A 14,490-nucleotide genomic window follows, 5' to 3' on the forward strand; every position below is an offset into this window, starting at 1 on the left:
ATTGAAAAAGGCTTCCCCATACAGTAATTCCCACTGTACAGTATTGATACAGTTTTCCAGGACAGGAGTGTTACAGCCCAATCCAATGCATATTTTCTCTGAAGTTTTTCACACTGTGTTCAGTGAGCCATCTGAGTTTAGGAATACAGCTGCAGAATTTGTGTTGGAAAAGTGGTGTAAGAAGTGATACAGATCTGGAGTACAATTATGAATGACTTTGTAGTCTGCCCTTAAAACCCTTGGGAGTTGTGTCCAGCTGTGTCCTTCCATGCACAGAAAGCTCTGACTGGATTAGAGAAGATGTAATGTTCACAGGTGTCTTCCCCCCTCCCACCTCCGCCTCTAGCTCCCTGCACCTCCCTTTGGAACATGGTGGGAAGTGGAGCAGAAGGAGGTGCTCAATAAAGAAGGAAATTTGCTAAAATTTCTCATTTCCTCCTGTACCCATTAATCAAAGCACCTTCCATAAGCAGAAGGGCACAACCTGAGCCCATTCATTCTCAACAGAAACATGCAAGTAGCTTGGGGTGGTTATCAAAGCTGACCTTGCAAAAGTTACATTATATAGGGGTGAAAAGACGAAGGGAATAAACTCTATGCCAGGATTTGCTGCAGAACTGAAAGATTTTTAGAAAGATTGGCATCTGTAGCTGTAAATCTCAGTTTCATGCATCACCTTTTCTACGTCCCTCGCTCATACTTGCTCAATCAATGTATTGATTCAGCTAGAGTCTTTTATTCATTATTTGTGTTTATACCTTGCTGCATAGCATGAAAGTGTTCAGTACCAATTCATTGCTTATAACTATCGGTCATAACAATATAAAACAGGGAGGTGGACATTGTAGAATGAACGAGGTGAGAAATGAAACAAAAATTTATCAAGCATTGACTGCCAGCTTAATTAAAACCTGGCAGTCGATCCAGGAAATGAAATAATTGCTAAATTTCACTCAAACCAGTTAGATGCCTATCATACCATCATACCACTTTCTATTTTACTTTTTTAAAGTGGTTATTAACTAACAAAGGAAACATGCAAAAAATAAAATTAATTGAAACAAGCTTCTGCAGTATAATATTTTACATTTGATTCATAACATTTGGATAATGTTCTTGAGAAGGTAGCAACTCAATATTGTGAGATCCTTATTACAAAACAAAAACAAAAGCTATCTTTGGACTTTGCCCAATTGGTACCTTTTTTAAAATGACAACAGATCAGCAAGATATATTGAATACTTCGTATCAATAAACAATTAGATACATAATGGGGAAGTTCTTCAACCACCTTGAGTCCACACAGTAGTAGAGACATAGGTTGTGTGGTAGCTGCACTGATCTATGTTCAAGAACTGCTGGCAAAGACATTGATTTGAACCTAAGAGTGAGTTCCTCAAGCAAAACATCCAGCATCAAAACCTAGCCCTCTAGGTTTGAATCAAAAGTGGCTTGCTAGGTGGGCCAGCCCCCATTCCAGCATGTTTATTCCACACCATCTTTTCCACCATATCACTCCTCTTGTGGTAAGCCACAGTGATCCACCTGCCAGGAAGCTAAAAAATGACTCCACCCCAACTGGTGAGCCATTTCTTCTGGCCTGGGTTATACCGTATTTAAATGCATTGTACAGTGGACTTCAGCTAGTTAATTTGTCTGAAATGCTATGCATTTATGCCTGTATGCTGCAGTAGGATATTGTTACAGAATCCCCTGAAAACGCCCCATGCAGAGAAATGACTGAGTCGTCTTGTTTGCTATGGTGCTGGAAGGAGAATGTTGAAGCTAGACTTAATAAAGCCTTTCTAATTTCTATATTTTAATTCAATGGCTCTGAATTACAGGAGAAAGAGAGAGAGATCAACTGTTGGGGGTTAATTCTGTAGATTTCAATAGACTTTACTTTTAAGGAAGCAGCTGGCATCAGAAATGTACAGCCTAATTCTTCTGGGTACAGTAGTATTAAACAAACTCCTAGATTATTCAGTGGTGAGTGTTTTGCCAGGATATCTTGCCAATGCAGTATTGTGGGCTGGCATGGTTACAGCGGCAACAACCTCCGATGCCAGATGCTGTGTCAGGTAGAGCAGCTGCATTGTACTAAATAAATAGCAACCATTTATAATGGGACTGCAGGTGACAGGTAAGCACAGCTGGTCAGACGTTGTTTCACTTACTGATCACAGGATGCCTCTAGCTAAGTCAGCACACAACACCCTGCTGCTAGAAGCGTCTATTTGATCAAACGGTGGGAAGCATTTTGGTAAACCTTCCTCTTGAATCCCAGTGTGGGCACTGGAACCAAACGTGGCCACTTTCAACTTGTTAATCAACTCTTTCCCTGACTTTTGAGTATTTGTATGCCTATATGTGTTGTGTTATCAGGCTTAACTACATGGGGCACTAAGTTAATCTCTCCCAAGCACATCATGGTTTTAAATTTTTGTGTATAGGTGTGGGGACAATTTTTGTTGGGAACGCATCATCCAGGAAGGGAAGTTTTAACCTTTCCTCCACCCCCACACAATTCAAGAAGTGTCACTGCTCTCCACACCCCCATACTGTCCAGGTAGGCTTTGAAAAAACAAGCTCCCATAGCACTAAATAGCATACATGTAACCCCAATGAGCTGGTCCCAATCTGGATCACATGCATACACACCATGCTGGTAAGTTGTGCTTAAAAGTCCCTGTGCACTGAAAGACAAAGTGCTAACTTTCCCTCTAGTTGGCCCCTAACAGGAGAAACTCGCCAAATGGAGACATTTAAAGGGCAGGAGGAAGTGTAATTTTGCCTGAGGGGAAAGAGGGAACATGTGAAAATTTACAGGAGGATGCAGAAGGCTTAAAGGCTGGTAGGATATCAGCAGGGAAAGATTGCCAAGAAGAGGAAAAGAACCCTATTGCTTCTTCAACTAGTTCACAGAAGAATTTGGTGTTAAAGTTTTAAAGATGCTGTGCTTATGCAAAAGTTACTTAAGAGGAAGGCCCCATCTGCACGACACTTTTAAAGACACATACCACTTTGAATAGTCACAGCTTCCCCCAAAGAATTCTGAGAAACATGGTTTGTTAAGGGAGCTGAGAATTGTTAAGAGGCCCCTATCTCCCCCACAGAGCTACAATTCTGAGTAGTTTAAGTCAATCCCTCTTCCTAGGGAATGCTGGGAATTATTACGAGGGGAATAGGAGTCATTTATTTATTTAAAAGTGTTTATAAAGGGCTTACTGTTTCAAAAATAAGTGGTGTATAGTCTAAAAAGCAAACAACATGCCATTAAAACTAAATCACAGACTAAAGCTGAAACAAGCAGTATAAACACAAATAAAACACATTTTAAAGAGGACATGTTATGATGACAATAACAACAACAATATAGATATTTTAACTTCCTGAAATTATCCAACTGTTTTTTGATGTTGCTGATTTGGCTAAACTGCTCTCAAAATCTCCTAGTGGTTACAGATGACTGAAACAGCAGATGAAGAAATGAATTTCTTAAAACAAAATAAGCAAGCTGAAAAACCCAGAAATGCTTTCATTCAGCTGGTGAATGAAGCAAGGCCAGTGTCAAATGTGGCTTTATTATTATTATTATTTCTCTACAACCAGGCTTACCTGAAGCGTAAGCTCTGATAGTTTATCCCCATGCACCCTTCCGCTGGACTGCCTAGTTACCGGGTAATTTCTGGAAAATCTATTTTTAGGAGAGGGGGAAAGAAACACTTGGCAGAACATCTTTATTTTGAAAGCAGGAACCTCAACTGCTTCCAGGATTCTTGTGCAATCCTGGAAAGAACAAAATGGCTTAGCCATGTCCTTTGCAAAAACTTGGAAAATTGTGCTAGGGGTATAGAATTCTCCCTGCAGTCTGAATCCTTTTCTTTTTCTTCTTCCCTTTCCAAAGCTAAGAAAGACCATTGTGTTTAGGATGCAGCCTCCTTACACACCCACTCAATGTCCCTTTGTTTCTTTGCTGGATCAGTCCAGAGGTACATCTAGTAGACCTTTGTCTTCAGTTTTGGCCAGGCAGATGCCTGTGGGGAAGATCACAAGCACCTATGATACCACCCAGTGATGGCTGTCTCCCTGAGTCCTGCCTCATCATCCAAACTATTACAGCCTCTGTATCTGTCCAGGGCCTAATCCACCCCACCTTTCTTTCAAATTGGATGACTTCTTTGAGGTCCCATTAATTGCCTTTGTTGCTTAGCACTTCATTTAAAGGCACACTGGGACTCCTAAATCCTTTTTGCTACATAGGTTTAGCTCAGCAATGGGGAACATGTGACATTTCAGATGTTGGATTATAACTCACATTATCCCTAACCACTGCCCTTGTTGGATGGGGCTGATAGGTAAAGGTAAAGGTAAAGGACCCCTGGATGGTTAAGTCCACTCAAAGGCAACTATGGGGTTGCAGTGCTCATCTCACTTCAGGCTGAGGGAGCCAGCGTTTGTCCGCAGACAGCTTTTCCGGGTCATGTGGCTAGCATGACTAAATAGCTTCTAGTGCAAGGGAACACCGTGACAGAAGCCAGAGCGCATGAATCACCATTTACCTTCCCGCAGCAGCGGTACCTATTTATCTACTTGCACTGATGTTCTTTCAAACTGCTAGGTTGGCAGGAGCTGGGACAGAGCAATGAGAGCTTACTCCATCGCAGGGATTTGAACCACAGACCTTGTGATTGTCAAGCCCAAGACACGTAGTACTTTAGACCATAGCGCCACCCGCATCCCTGAGGCTGATAGGAGTCCAGCAATATATGGAGGGCTGCTGGTTTTTCATCCCTAGCTTAGCACTCCAAATTAGGCAGGGAAGCTATCCCTCCCCAACACCTGTGGTCTCAAGGCTGCTCAGGTTGCAATCATGCAATTGATGTTGTGCGTAGTTTGGCCCATCTAGTAAGTCTCAGCAGGACTTGGCAGTTCAAAGTAGACATGTGCAGGCCGCAATCCAACCCTCACTTTACTAGAGAGTAAGCCCAACTGAGAAAACTGAGCCGAATTCTGAACACATGTGAATAGGACCAAGCTACCTGGGTGCTTGGTTAGAGCTTAGAGCTGGGCCTTTTAACCTATTTATTTATTTAAATTTATAGCCCACTCTTCCTCTCAAGCTTCCTCTGGAAGCTTGATAGGTTTGCTCTGGATATGCTGATACAGTAGAAACTGTTATACGTAGCAATGAAGTTTCCTTATACATTGCTTGCTTTTAAATAATAATAATAATAATAATAATAATAATAATAATAATAATAAGTGTGAGAGCTTCTGCTGCTGTCTGAAATTAATCATGTACTTTGCAGAGGAGATAAGAGAAAGGATGAAATAATTCAATACGTCCACTAACAATAAAGCCGTAAGCCAGGAACTAAGACTGTCTCATACATCATTTCATCCTTTGAAAAGATCATAAAATGCATTTGATACCCTCTTTCTTTTCTCCAGCCAGCCATTGACTATTAATGGCTAGGAAAAGTGCTGTATGACTAATGTAGGCCGGTGATGATGGGAAGCTGAATTAGGTGATAAATGAGAGGCGCAATGATGAGGTGTGCTACTAATACCTCACACAGAGCTATTAGACTAGAGCCGTTTCATAGCTGCACTGATAAAGGGAGGAATTCATCTCCAGCATGGTCCGAATCATTGGATCATTTGACAAAAATCCACCAGAAAGTCATCAGCCCCCTGTTAGGAGGCAGGATCTACATCAGCCTCCTACAGATTAGCCCTAGAAAGATTTTTTTCCTGAAGAACAGTTTCTCTATTCTAAAAAATATATATTGCCTTAAATATATGTGTGAGTGTATAGACCACAGCTATATTCAGATGAAACAGGCCTGGTTTTCTTTTTTTTACCCTCTCATTTACAGCCTTCCTCATCAAGAAGTGTGAAAATAATTGACAAATCTGATTAAATTCATGGCTGGTCAATGGTGGAAGGATTGGGGTTGCTGACATGTAACACAGGAAAAGCCCACGCTTTCAGCCAAACACTTTGGGAAAGAAAGAAGGCCTCCTCAGTTACTTTATCTCAGTGGATAAGGTATAAGTGGTACAAACCTTTGTGCCTTTAGCATGGATGCTCCCTTGGTAGACTCCTACAGGGCAACAATTGCCTTTTTTGTTTGTGGGGAACTCCAGGCTGGCTGTGTTTGATTTTCCTGAGGCTTGTTTTTGACAACATGGTGCTTCCGCAGGTGGTGTCAAGGCAGCAGATTCCTACAACAGAACCCCAGCCCATCTAGGTACAGCTGTTGAATATCCCATTCATAGACCTGCTCTTCCACAACAGGAAAATAGAACACTTCTCCAGTGAAAATAGGGACGTCCTAAAGAAAAGTGGAAGGGACATGGGTGGCGCTGTGGGTTAAACCACAGAGCCTAGGACTTGCCGATCAGAAGGTTGGCGGTTCGAATCCCCGTGATGGGGTGAGCTCCCGTTGCTCGGTCCCTGCTCCTGCCAACCTAGCAGTTCGAAAGCACCTCAAAGTGCAAGTAGATAAATAGGTACTACTGCGGTGGGAGGGTAAACGGTGTTTCTGTGCACTGCTCTGGTTCTCCAGAAGTGGCTTAGTCAGGCTGGCCACATGACCCGGAAGCTGTACGCTGGCTCCCTCGGCCAATAAAACAAGATGAGCACCGCAACCCCAGAGTTGGTCACGACTGGACCTAATGGTCAGGGGTCCCTTTACCCTTTACCTAAGGAAAAGCGGGACATTCCGGGATCAAATCAGAAACCGGGACTGCAAATCCATGACTGTCCCTGGAAAATAGGGACACTTGGAGGATCTGGCAAGGGATGGAAGAGATTGGACCCACCGTGGTAGCACAACCACTGCAGGGTGAGATAGGATTATGCATGAGACAGATGTGTGGTTGGGTTGTCAGCCTTGCCCCAGGGCAGGGGCGGGACACCTTTGGCCCGCCAGATATTGCTCAACAACAACGCCCATCAACCCTGGCCATTGGCCATGCTTGTTAGAGCTGATGGGAGTTGTAATTCAGGAACATCAAGAGTGCCACAGGTTCCTTACACCTGATCTAGGAGCCAACTTGCCAAAGAGACCAGGGCTCCAATGCCTTTAATAGTTGTAGCGATGAGGGGATTGCAGCAGATGCAGCTTGTCATGCATACAGGAACTCTGGCTTCTTTGGCACTGGGATGTTTCCTGTGGCCTTGAGAAAAGGTAGTTAAGATGGTGACTGCCGAATCTATCCTGACTCTCAGCCTGTCTTAGCAAGAAATTCACTTAAAGCTGAATCAAGTGAGAATTCAAGGGAGGGAGATTTGGAACGAATCCATTCCAAACAGTCAGCTAATCCTTTTGTGGTTTCAGCCCAACCTAGCATGATGAATGCATTGCCTGGATACATGAATTACGGATAAATGGACCAGGCTACTTAATACTGAGACAAGGAATAGGCTGATTAGATATTATTCACCAGGAATCAAGTCGCTGTGCAACCTCTTAGAAGTGTAATAGAAAATCTAATAATGGCTTCTATTAACATTCCAGCCAAAATGTAGGTCATAGGACTCATCAGAAATAAACTATCTCTGGGACACTATAATAAGGAAAGAAGATTTGTGCTTGGAAACATATTCACTTGTTCTCTTCCATAATGAAAAAAGAAACCAAAAAGCTACCCCAAATTTCCTATAAAGCATCTTTCACTGGCCTGGCTCACTGTAAGATTTAAAGCAAGTTAGGCCGAAGGAAGAAGCTTGATATGAAATTTGGGGTAGCTTGATTTCTTTTTCATCATGGAACTCACAATTCCCCTTCTGCTTTCATTCACCACATATTAAATAGAGTGTACAGGTTTCAAACTTTCCATTAGAGTGGGTTATTCTTTATCATTGACATGGAATGATAGATCACAGTTATAAACCCAGTGTCTCTTAGGAACCTCTCTGAAGACCAGCTCTTATATCAAAATCTTATCTCAGTCATCAAAAAGGCCAATGTAGAAGCCTGAAGAAGGGAACATTTTTGTAGGGCTTCCTTGTAGCAATGCTTGATAGGTAAGAGAAATGAAGGAAAGAAACCTGGAGATAATAACAAATCAGATTCAGAAGTGCTAGGAAGTTCACCTGTAAAATATGTAATGCTTTCTCCTCCCAAACTGAAAACTTCAAAATGTTGCATCCTGTCCACATAGGACACTTGTTCCAGCCCAATGAGAATATTGGATGCCCTTTTCTAGCTCCACAGTATCCTTCTTGAGGTGTGTCAACTAGAGTTGTGCATAGTATTTCATGTTCCATTAGAATACATATGTGTATACATGAAGTTAAGGGGCTTTTCCCCAATGTGCTTTACTTTACATTTGCTTGCACTGAATTGCAGAAGCCATGCTGATTCTTCTTCAGCAAGACTTTCCCCTCTATAGGATTGGTAATTCTGTCTTAAATACAGTGGTACCTCGGGTTAAGAACTTAATTCGTTCTGGAGGTCCGTTCTTAACCTAAAACTGTTCTTAACCTGAAGCACCACTTTAGCTAATGGGGCCTCCTCGATTTCTGTTCTCATCCTGAAGCAAAGTTCTTAACCTGAGGTACTATTTCTGGGTTAGCGGAGTCTGTAACCTGACGTGTCTGTAACCTGAGGTACCACTGTAATGCTTTCTCCCAGTGTTGCCAGAACAGATGTTATGCTTGTTTTGTTGTTGTTTTTAAAAATGGATCCCCCTAGATTTCTTTTTAAAAATAGTTACACATTGGCTGCTGTCAGAGCTGCCCAAGGTCCCAGCTCACAAAGGACCAACGCTGCTTCGTTGTTAAGTACAAAAGTCTTTATTGAAGTTCAGTTTCACTTCCAGAGCCGCAGCGCGCAGCTCTACGTCTCAACTGTCAGACCGCTGATGATCCCTCTGAATCTCCTCCCCTCGTACACCAGTTTAAGACCCTCGCCTTGCTCCACCTTTTCCGCTGCTCCTTCCTCCTCTGGGTCCGCCTGCCCGCCGGGGTCTCGCCCTTTCTAGCCTCTTCTGACACTGATTCCCCTGAGCCTTCTCCCTCCCTCCGGCGGGCTTTAGGAGCTGGTTCCCCATCCGGGTCTCCTGCTGTCCCCCGCGCCTGCACATTTGAACTTGGCGCGCGCGCCCAGCCAGCAGCTTTCCTCCTGACCGTTTCACTGCTGCTGTCACTGCTTCCCCCTTCGGGGGGGCTAGCTGCAACTGACCTCCCCTCCATTCCCCCACTCTCCGACGGAGGCGTGGTCAGCCCTGACTCACCTCCTCTTCCCGCTGGAGGGGACGCTGGCCCTGACACATGTGACTCTTCCCCCCCACTACGCTCTGGTGGGGAAACTGGTCCCGATCCCCCACTGCTGCTTTGGGGTTCCCCTCTGGCTCCTTGTTTCTGGTGCGTCCCCCCTGGGACCCCCCTTGCTCTGACCATCGGCGCCCCCTTCTGGGAATCTTCTGATTCGCTGGAGAAGCTCATGGAATCTCTCGGGCCACTGTCATACTCCCCTACGCTTCCCTCGGATTCTTCCCCTTCGCTCTCCAATTCCTCTCTCCCCAGTGCTCCTGCTCCTGATTCCCTGACAGCCGCTTTCCGGTCCTCAGGTGTTGGAGGACTAGTTAGACATTTTTGTTAGAAGATTAGCAATTTTGCATTTGATTTCTTTAAGAGCTTTCAGATAGTTGCCATAAGGACCCGGTATTTTGTCCATTTTTAGTTTATCAGTACAACCTAGAACTTTGGCCACCATTTGCCTTAGTGTTCCCCAAACTGCTTTCCTCAGAAAGTTAGTTCAGGCACAGGGATCCCACCTTGTGCAGTGAAGACAGTTGCAAATAATTCAGTGAGCTTCTCTCCAATCTCCTTCCCCTCATTTAGCACTCCTTTGATTCCCTTGTTATCCAAAGGTCCAACTGCCTCTATTGCTTCTAATGTTACTAACACATTAATATATATTTTTTAATCCATTGATCTTAATAATTTTAGTGATGTGCTCCTTGACTTCTTTTTTTCACATCCCTTATTATCTGCCTGTATTTATTTTGTGTTCTTCTCATTTGGACAATTACTCCCCTTCCCCCCTTTTTTTGAAGGAAGCCATCTTCCCTATTACAGTCTCCTTGACCCTGATTGTTAACTATGCTGGTATCCACTTAGAATCATAGAATCATAGAATCATAGATGGCCCCACAAGGGCCATCGAGTCCAAACCCCTGCCAAGCAGGAAACACCATCAGAGCACTCCTGACATATGGTTGTCAAGCCTCTGCTTAAAGACCTCCAAAGAAGGTGACTCCACCACACTCCTTGGCAGCAAATTCCACTGTCGAACAGCTCTTACTGTCAGGAAGTTCTTCCTAATGTTTAGGTGGAATCTTCTTTCTTGTAGTTTGGATCCATTGCTCCATGTCCGCTTCTCTGGAGCAGCAGAAAACAACCTTTCTCCCTCCTCTATGTGACATCCTTTTATATTTGAACATGGCTATCATATCACCCCTTAACCTCCTCTTCTCCAGGCTAAACATGCCCAGCTCCCTTAGCCGTTCCTCATAAGGCATCGTTTCCAGGCCTTTGACCATTTTGGTTGCCCTCCTCTGGACACGTTCCAGTTTGTCAGTGTCCTTCTTGAACTGTGGTGCCCAGAACTGGACACAGTACTCCAGGTGAGGTCTGACCAGAGCAGAATACAGTGGCACTATTACTTCCCTTGATCTAGATGCTATACTCCTATTGATGCAGCCCAGAATTGCATTGGCTTTTTTAGCTGTCGCGTCACACTGTTGGCTCATGTCAAGTTTGTGGTCAACCAAGACTCCTAGATCCTTTTCACATGTAGTGCTCTCAAGCCAGGTGTCACCCATCTTGTATTTGTGCCTCTCATTTTTTTTGCCCAAGTGCAATACTTTACATTTCTCCCTGTTAAAATTCATCTTGTTTGTTTTGGCCCAGTTCTCTAATCTGTCAAGGTCGTTTTGAAGTGTGATCTTGTCCTCTGGGGACCCTCCCAGTTTGGTGTCATCTGCAAATTTGATCAGGATGCCCTTGAGTCCATCATCCAAGTCGTTGATAAAGATGTTGAATAAGACCGGGCCCAAGACAGAACCCTGTGGCACCCCACTAGTCACTCTTCTCCAGGATGAAGAGGAACCATTGATGAGCACCCTTTGGGTTCGGTCAGTCAGCCAGTTATAAATCCACTGAGTGGTAGCATAGTCAAGACCGCATTTTACCAGCTTCTTTACAAGAATATCATGGGGCACCTTGTCAAATGCCTTGCTGAAATCAAGGTAGGCTACATCCACTGCGTTCCCTTCATCTACCAGGCTTGTAATTCTGTCAAAAAATGAGATCAGGTTAGTCTGACATGACTTATTGACACTTGGCCTTGGTCTGTTTCTTAGAATTGCACCCTTAGTCTAGCACTCTGGTCATTACATCACACTGGCTCTCTCTGTTGCTAGACATTCTGTCCTTAGTATATGCAAAAATAGGAACTCAGTTCTACAAGTTCCTGTCCTTATATAGCCAAAATGGCTCCAACGCATGCATAGAAGGGTGGTATTGATTAGCACTGTGCCAAAAAGGCTTGCAGGAATCCCATGGTTTTCAGAAACATAAACTTTGGGTGAAACCCAAAGTGTGGGGGGAATCCAGCATAGCCTGATGATGCCTGAGCATGTTCAGGTTCCATGAAATGCTGACTGACCATTGGTGACATGGAGGAACAGAGGGAATGAAACAGACTATCCTGTAAAAGATTACTGGTGTCTTCCTGGCCCCCTGAGCAGGAGTACTTCACACTGGAGCACTTAGTTACAGGTCCCACTTTCAGTAGTATTATTATAATATTATAACGTTATGCAGTATTCTTGCAATAAAAATTAAGATGGCTGAAGTGCTTATGCGAGTGAATATTTTCGAATGCTATAATCTTATGGATTCTTACTTGGGAGCGTTTCCTTCCAGGGTGGTGGCTTAGGCCCTGTCATGTTGTGTTTCCCCCCCTGCTCAGAATACTACTGACCATGGGTGCTGTATGTGACACAGGGTTTGCAAATTGCTGAGCATTTGAGAAAAATGAAAAAAGCCTGGAGCGCAATCTTGTGGAAAATGTCGTGGGAGAAGAGAATGGTTGGGAAAATGCAAATCTGAGCCTGTGTGTTTATTTATTTATTTCAAGATTAAATTCTGCCAGCCAAGCTGTTCAGCAAGTGTTAAATTGGCTGTTCCAATGTAACTACTCCAACTTGCATCAGCTGAGGATTGCAGCCTTTTTATTTTTTATTTTAAGCAGTGGGAAGGCGGGTGGGGGGGGGAGGTCTTTATTATGCACCATGTGTGAGCTACATTGTGTTTTGTCAGCCTGGAAATCACTTCCATCAGTGAATAATAGCTTGGAAATGCCCTGCTAGCACCACACATTTGAAATACATCAACAGCGTCTAGGCCTTTAGATGCCCTCTCTGGAATACATTTAAGGAGAAAATGCACCATTTTGCTTTGCTGCTGGTGGTGCAGCCAAAATTGCTGGACTTACTCTCTCCCTCCCTCTGTCCTGCACACACACACACACACACACACAGAGAGAGAGAGAGAGAGAGAGAGAGAGAGAGAGAGAGAGAGGAGACATAGACATAGACAGAGACAGGATATCTGTTTCTAGTGTAATGGGTCATTAATAAAAGAACTAGCAAGAATTTCTCAGTAAAGAGCACTGGGAACAACTGAAGCACCATGGCTGATAACAACATGCAATAACTTCTTTAAGGCATGGTAATGGGGGGTGGGGGTGGGAATAGATAAATGCAAAATTAGCAAGGAGGGATAGGATGAGTTCCTATTAAGTGTGTGTGTGTGTGTGTGTGTGTGTGTGAATGGCAGAATCACTCAGTACTGAAAGTCACTTTGCATACACGGCCATCACAGAATATACTTAAGGAAATGTCAAGTCTTGCAAAATAAGATGTCCTTTCATAATGCTAACTGACAAGGCTGTTTCAAACTGAGCTATGCATGAGAATCATACACCTCAGACTGGCTGGAGTGCTTCTCTGCATCATAACGTGCACACCTTTTTTTTTTAATTAAAAAAAATCTACTTTCTCTCAAGAACAAAGTAGCAACAATAGACATTACAATCCAAATACTCAGAACCAAAAAAGCACACAAACAATCTAAACAATTAAACAAAAGGTCATTGAAACAAAAAAAGGATTCTGCAGAGCTTTAGAAGGATGTCTCCAAATGCAGTGAATGGGCCATAAAATGGCAAATGCAATTCAACATAAACAAAGTGATGCATATCCGGGCAAAAATATATATCTTAATTTCACATATATGCTCATGGGGGTATGAACTGGAGGTGACTTACCAGGAGCAAGATCTTGGGGTTGTAATGAATAGGTTGATGGGAGTGTTGACCCAGTGTGTGGCAGGTGTGGAAAGGGCAAATTCTATGCTAGGGATCATTAGGAAAGGAATTGAAAATAAAACTGCTGATACCATAGTGCTGCTATAGAAACTGTGTGCGGTTTTGGTCACCTCACCTCTAAAGGGATATTGTGGCATTAGAAAAGGTTCAGAAAATGGCAGCCAAAATGATCAAGGGGGTGGAGAAACTCTCCAAGGAGGGAAGGTTGCAGCAGCAACTGGAATTTTTTGGTTTAGAAAAAAGGAGAATAAGAGGTGGCATGGGATTATTTATTTGCTACCATTTTAAGTTTGTAGATGATTTTACAGTTCCATTTTTCTCTCTTATGTATTTGAAAGCGTGATTGTGACGGCAGCTGAGCTTTGCTCGTACTTAAGGCAAAGAGTATAATGGCCACAAATCCAATACATTCAGAACTGGCACAGTCCATAAGAAATCCAGCTGCAGCACTTACAATAAAACTTATAATGACTTATAATAAGACTTAAACTTAACACTAAGCACCACTAAACACCAGAACAAAGAGACAGAAAGACAAAGTGAGTGAAAGCCAGGCACCTTCTGGCCTTTTATTATAGTCAACATGGCCTTGACAGAAAGATAACAGAACCAGTTTAAACCAGCGGTACTCAGCTTCTCAGAAGGAAATAACCCAAACAAGAACCTTCTACCTGTTTCTTTCACATAGAAAGAAAACTTTCCAGAATACTCTCGAACCAAGCAGAACAGGAAAGATGTCTGCACATCAGATCAATACTTTATGTATTAAGAAATGCAAACTGACAGATTGTTCTGTCCCAGGAAGTGCCCCCAAAGGAGGAACAGGATCCTAGCTCAAATGAGGTTTTGTGTTAGGAAGAGTCCCTGGATGCTGGGTCATAGGCCTCTTAGCACCAGGCCCAGATCCAGGAAGCAAAGTCAGGTCAAACTCCTGACAAAGCAGAGGGCAAGTTTGGCAAGCAAAGCAAGAGGCCAAAGTCCAAAAGACCAAAGAAGCAAGGTGGGTAGCATCCTGGATAGCTCCAAGCAGAAGCTAGGCAGACAAGCCAGATAAGAATCAGGGGTCAGCATACTTTTT

Source organism: Podarcis filfolensis (assembly GCF_964270895.1).
Source record: "Podarcis filfolensis genome assembly, chromosome: 1".
NCBI lineage: Eukaryota > Metazoa > Chordata > Lepidosauria > Squamata > Lacertidae > Podarcis > Podarcis filfolensis.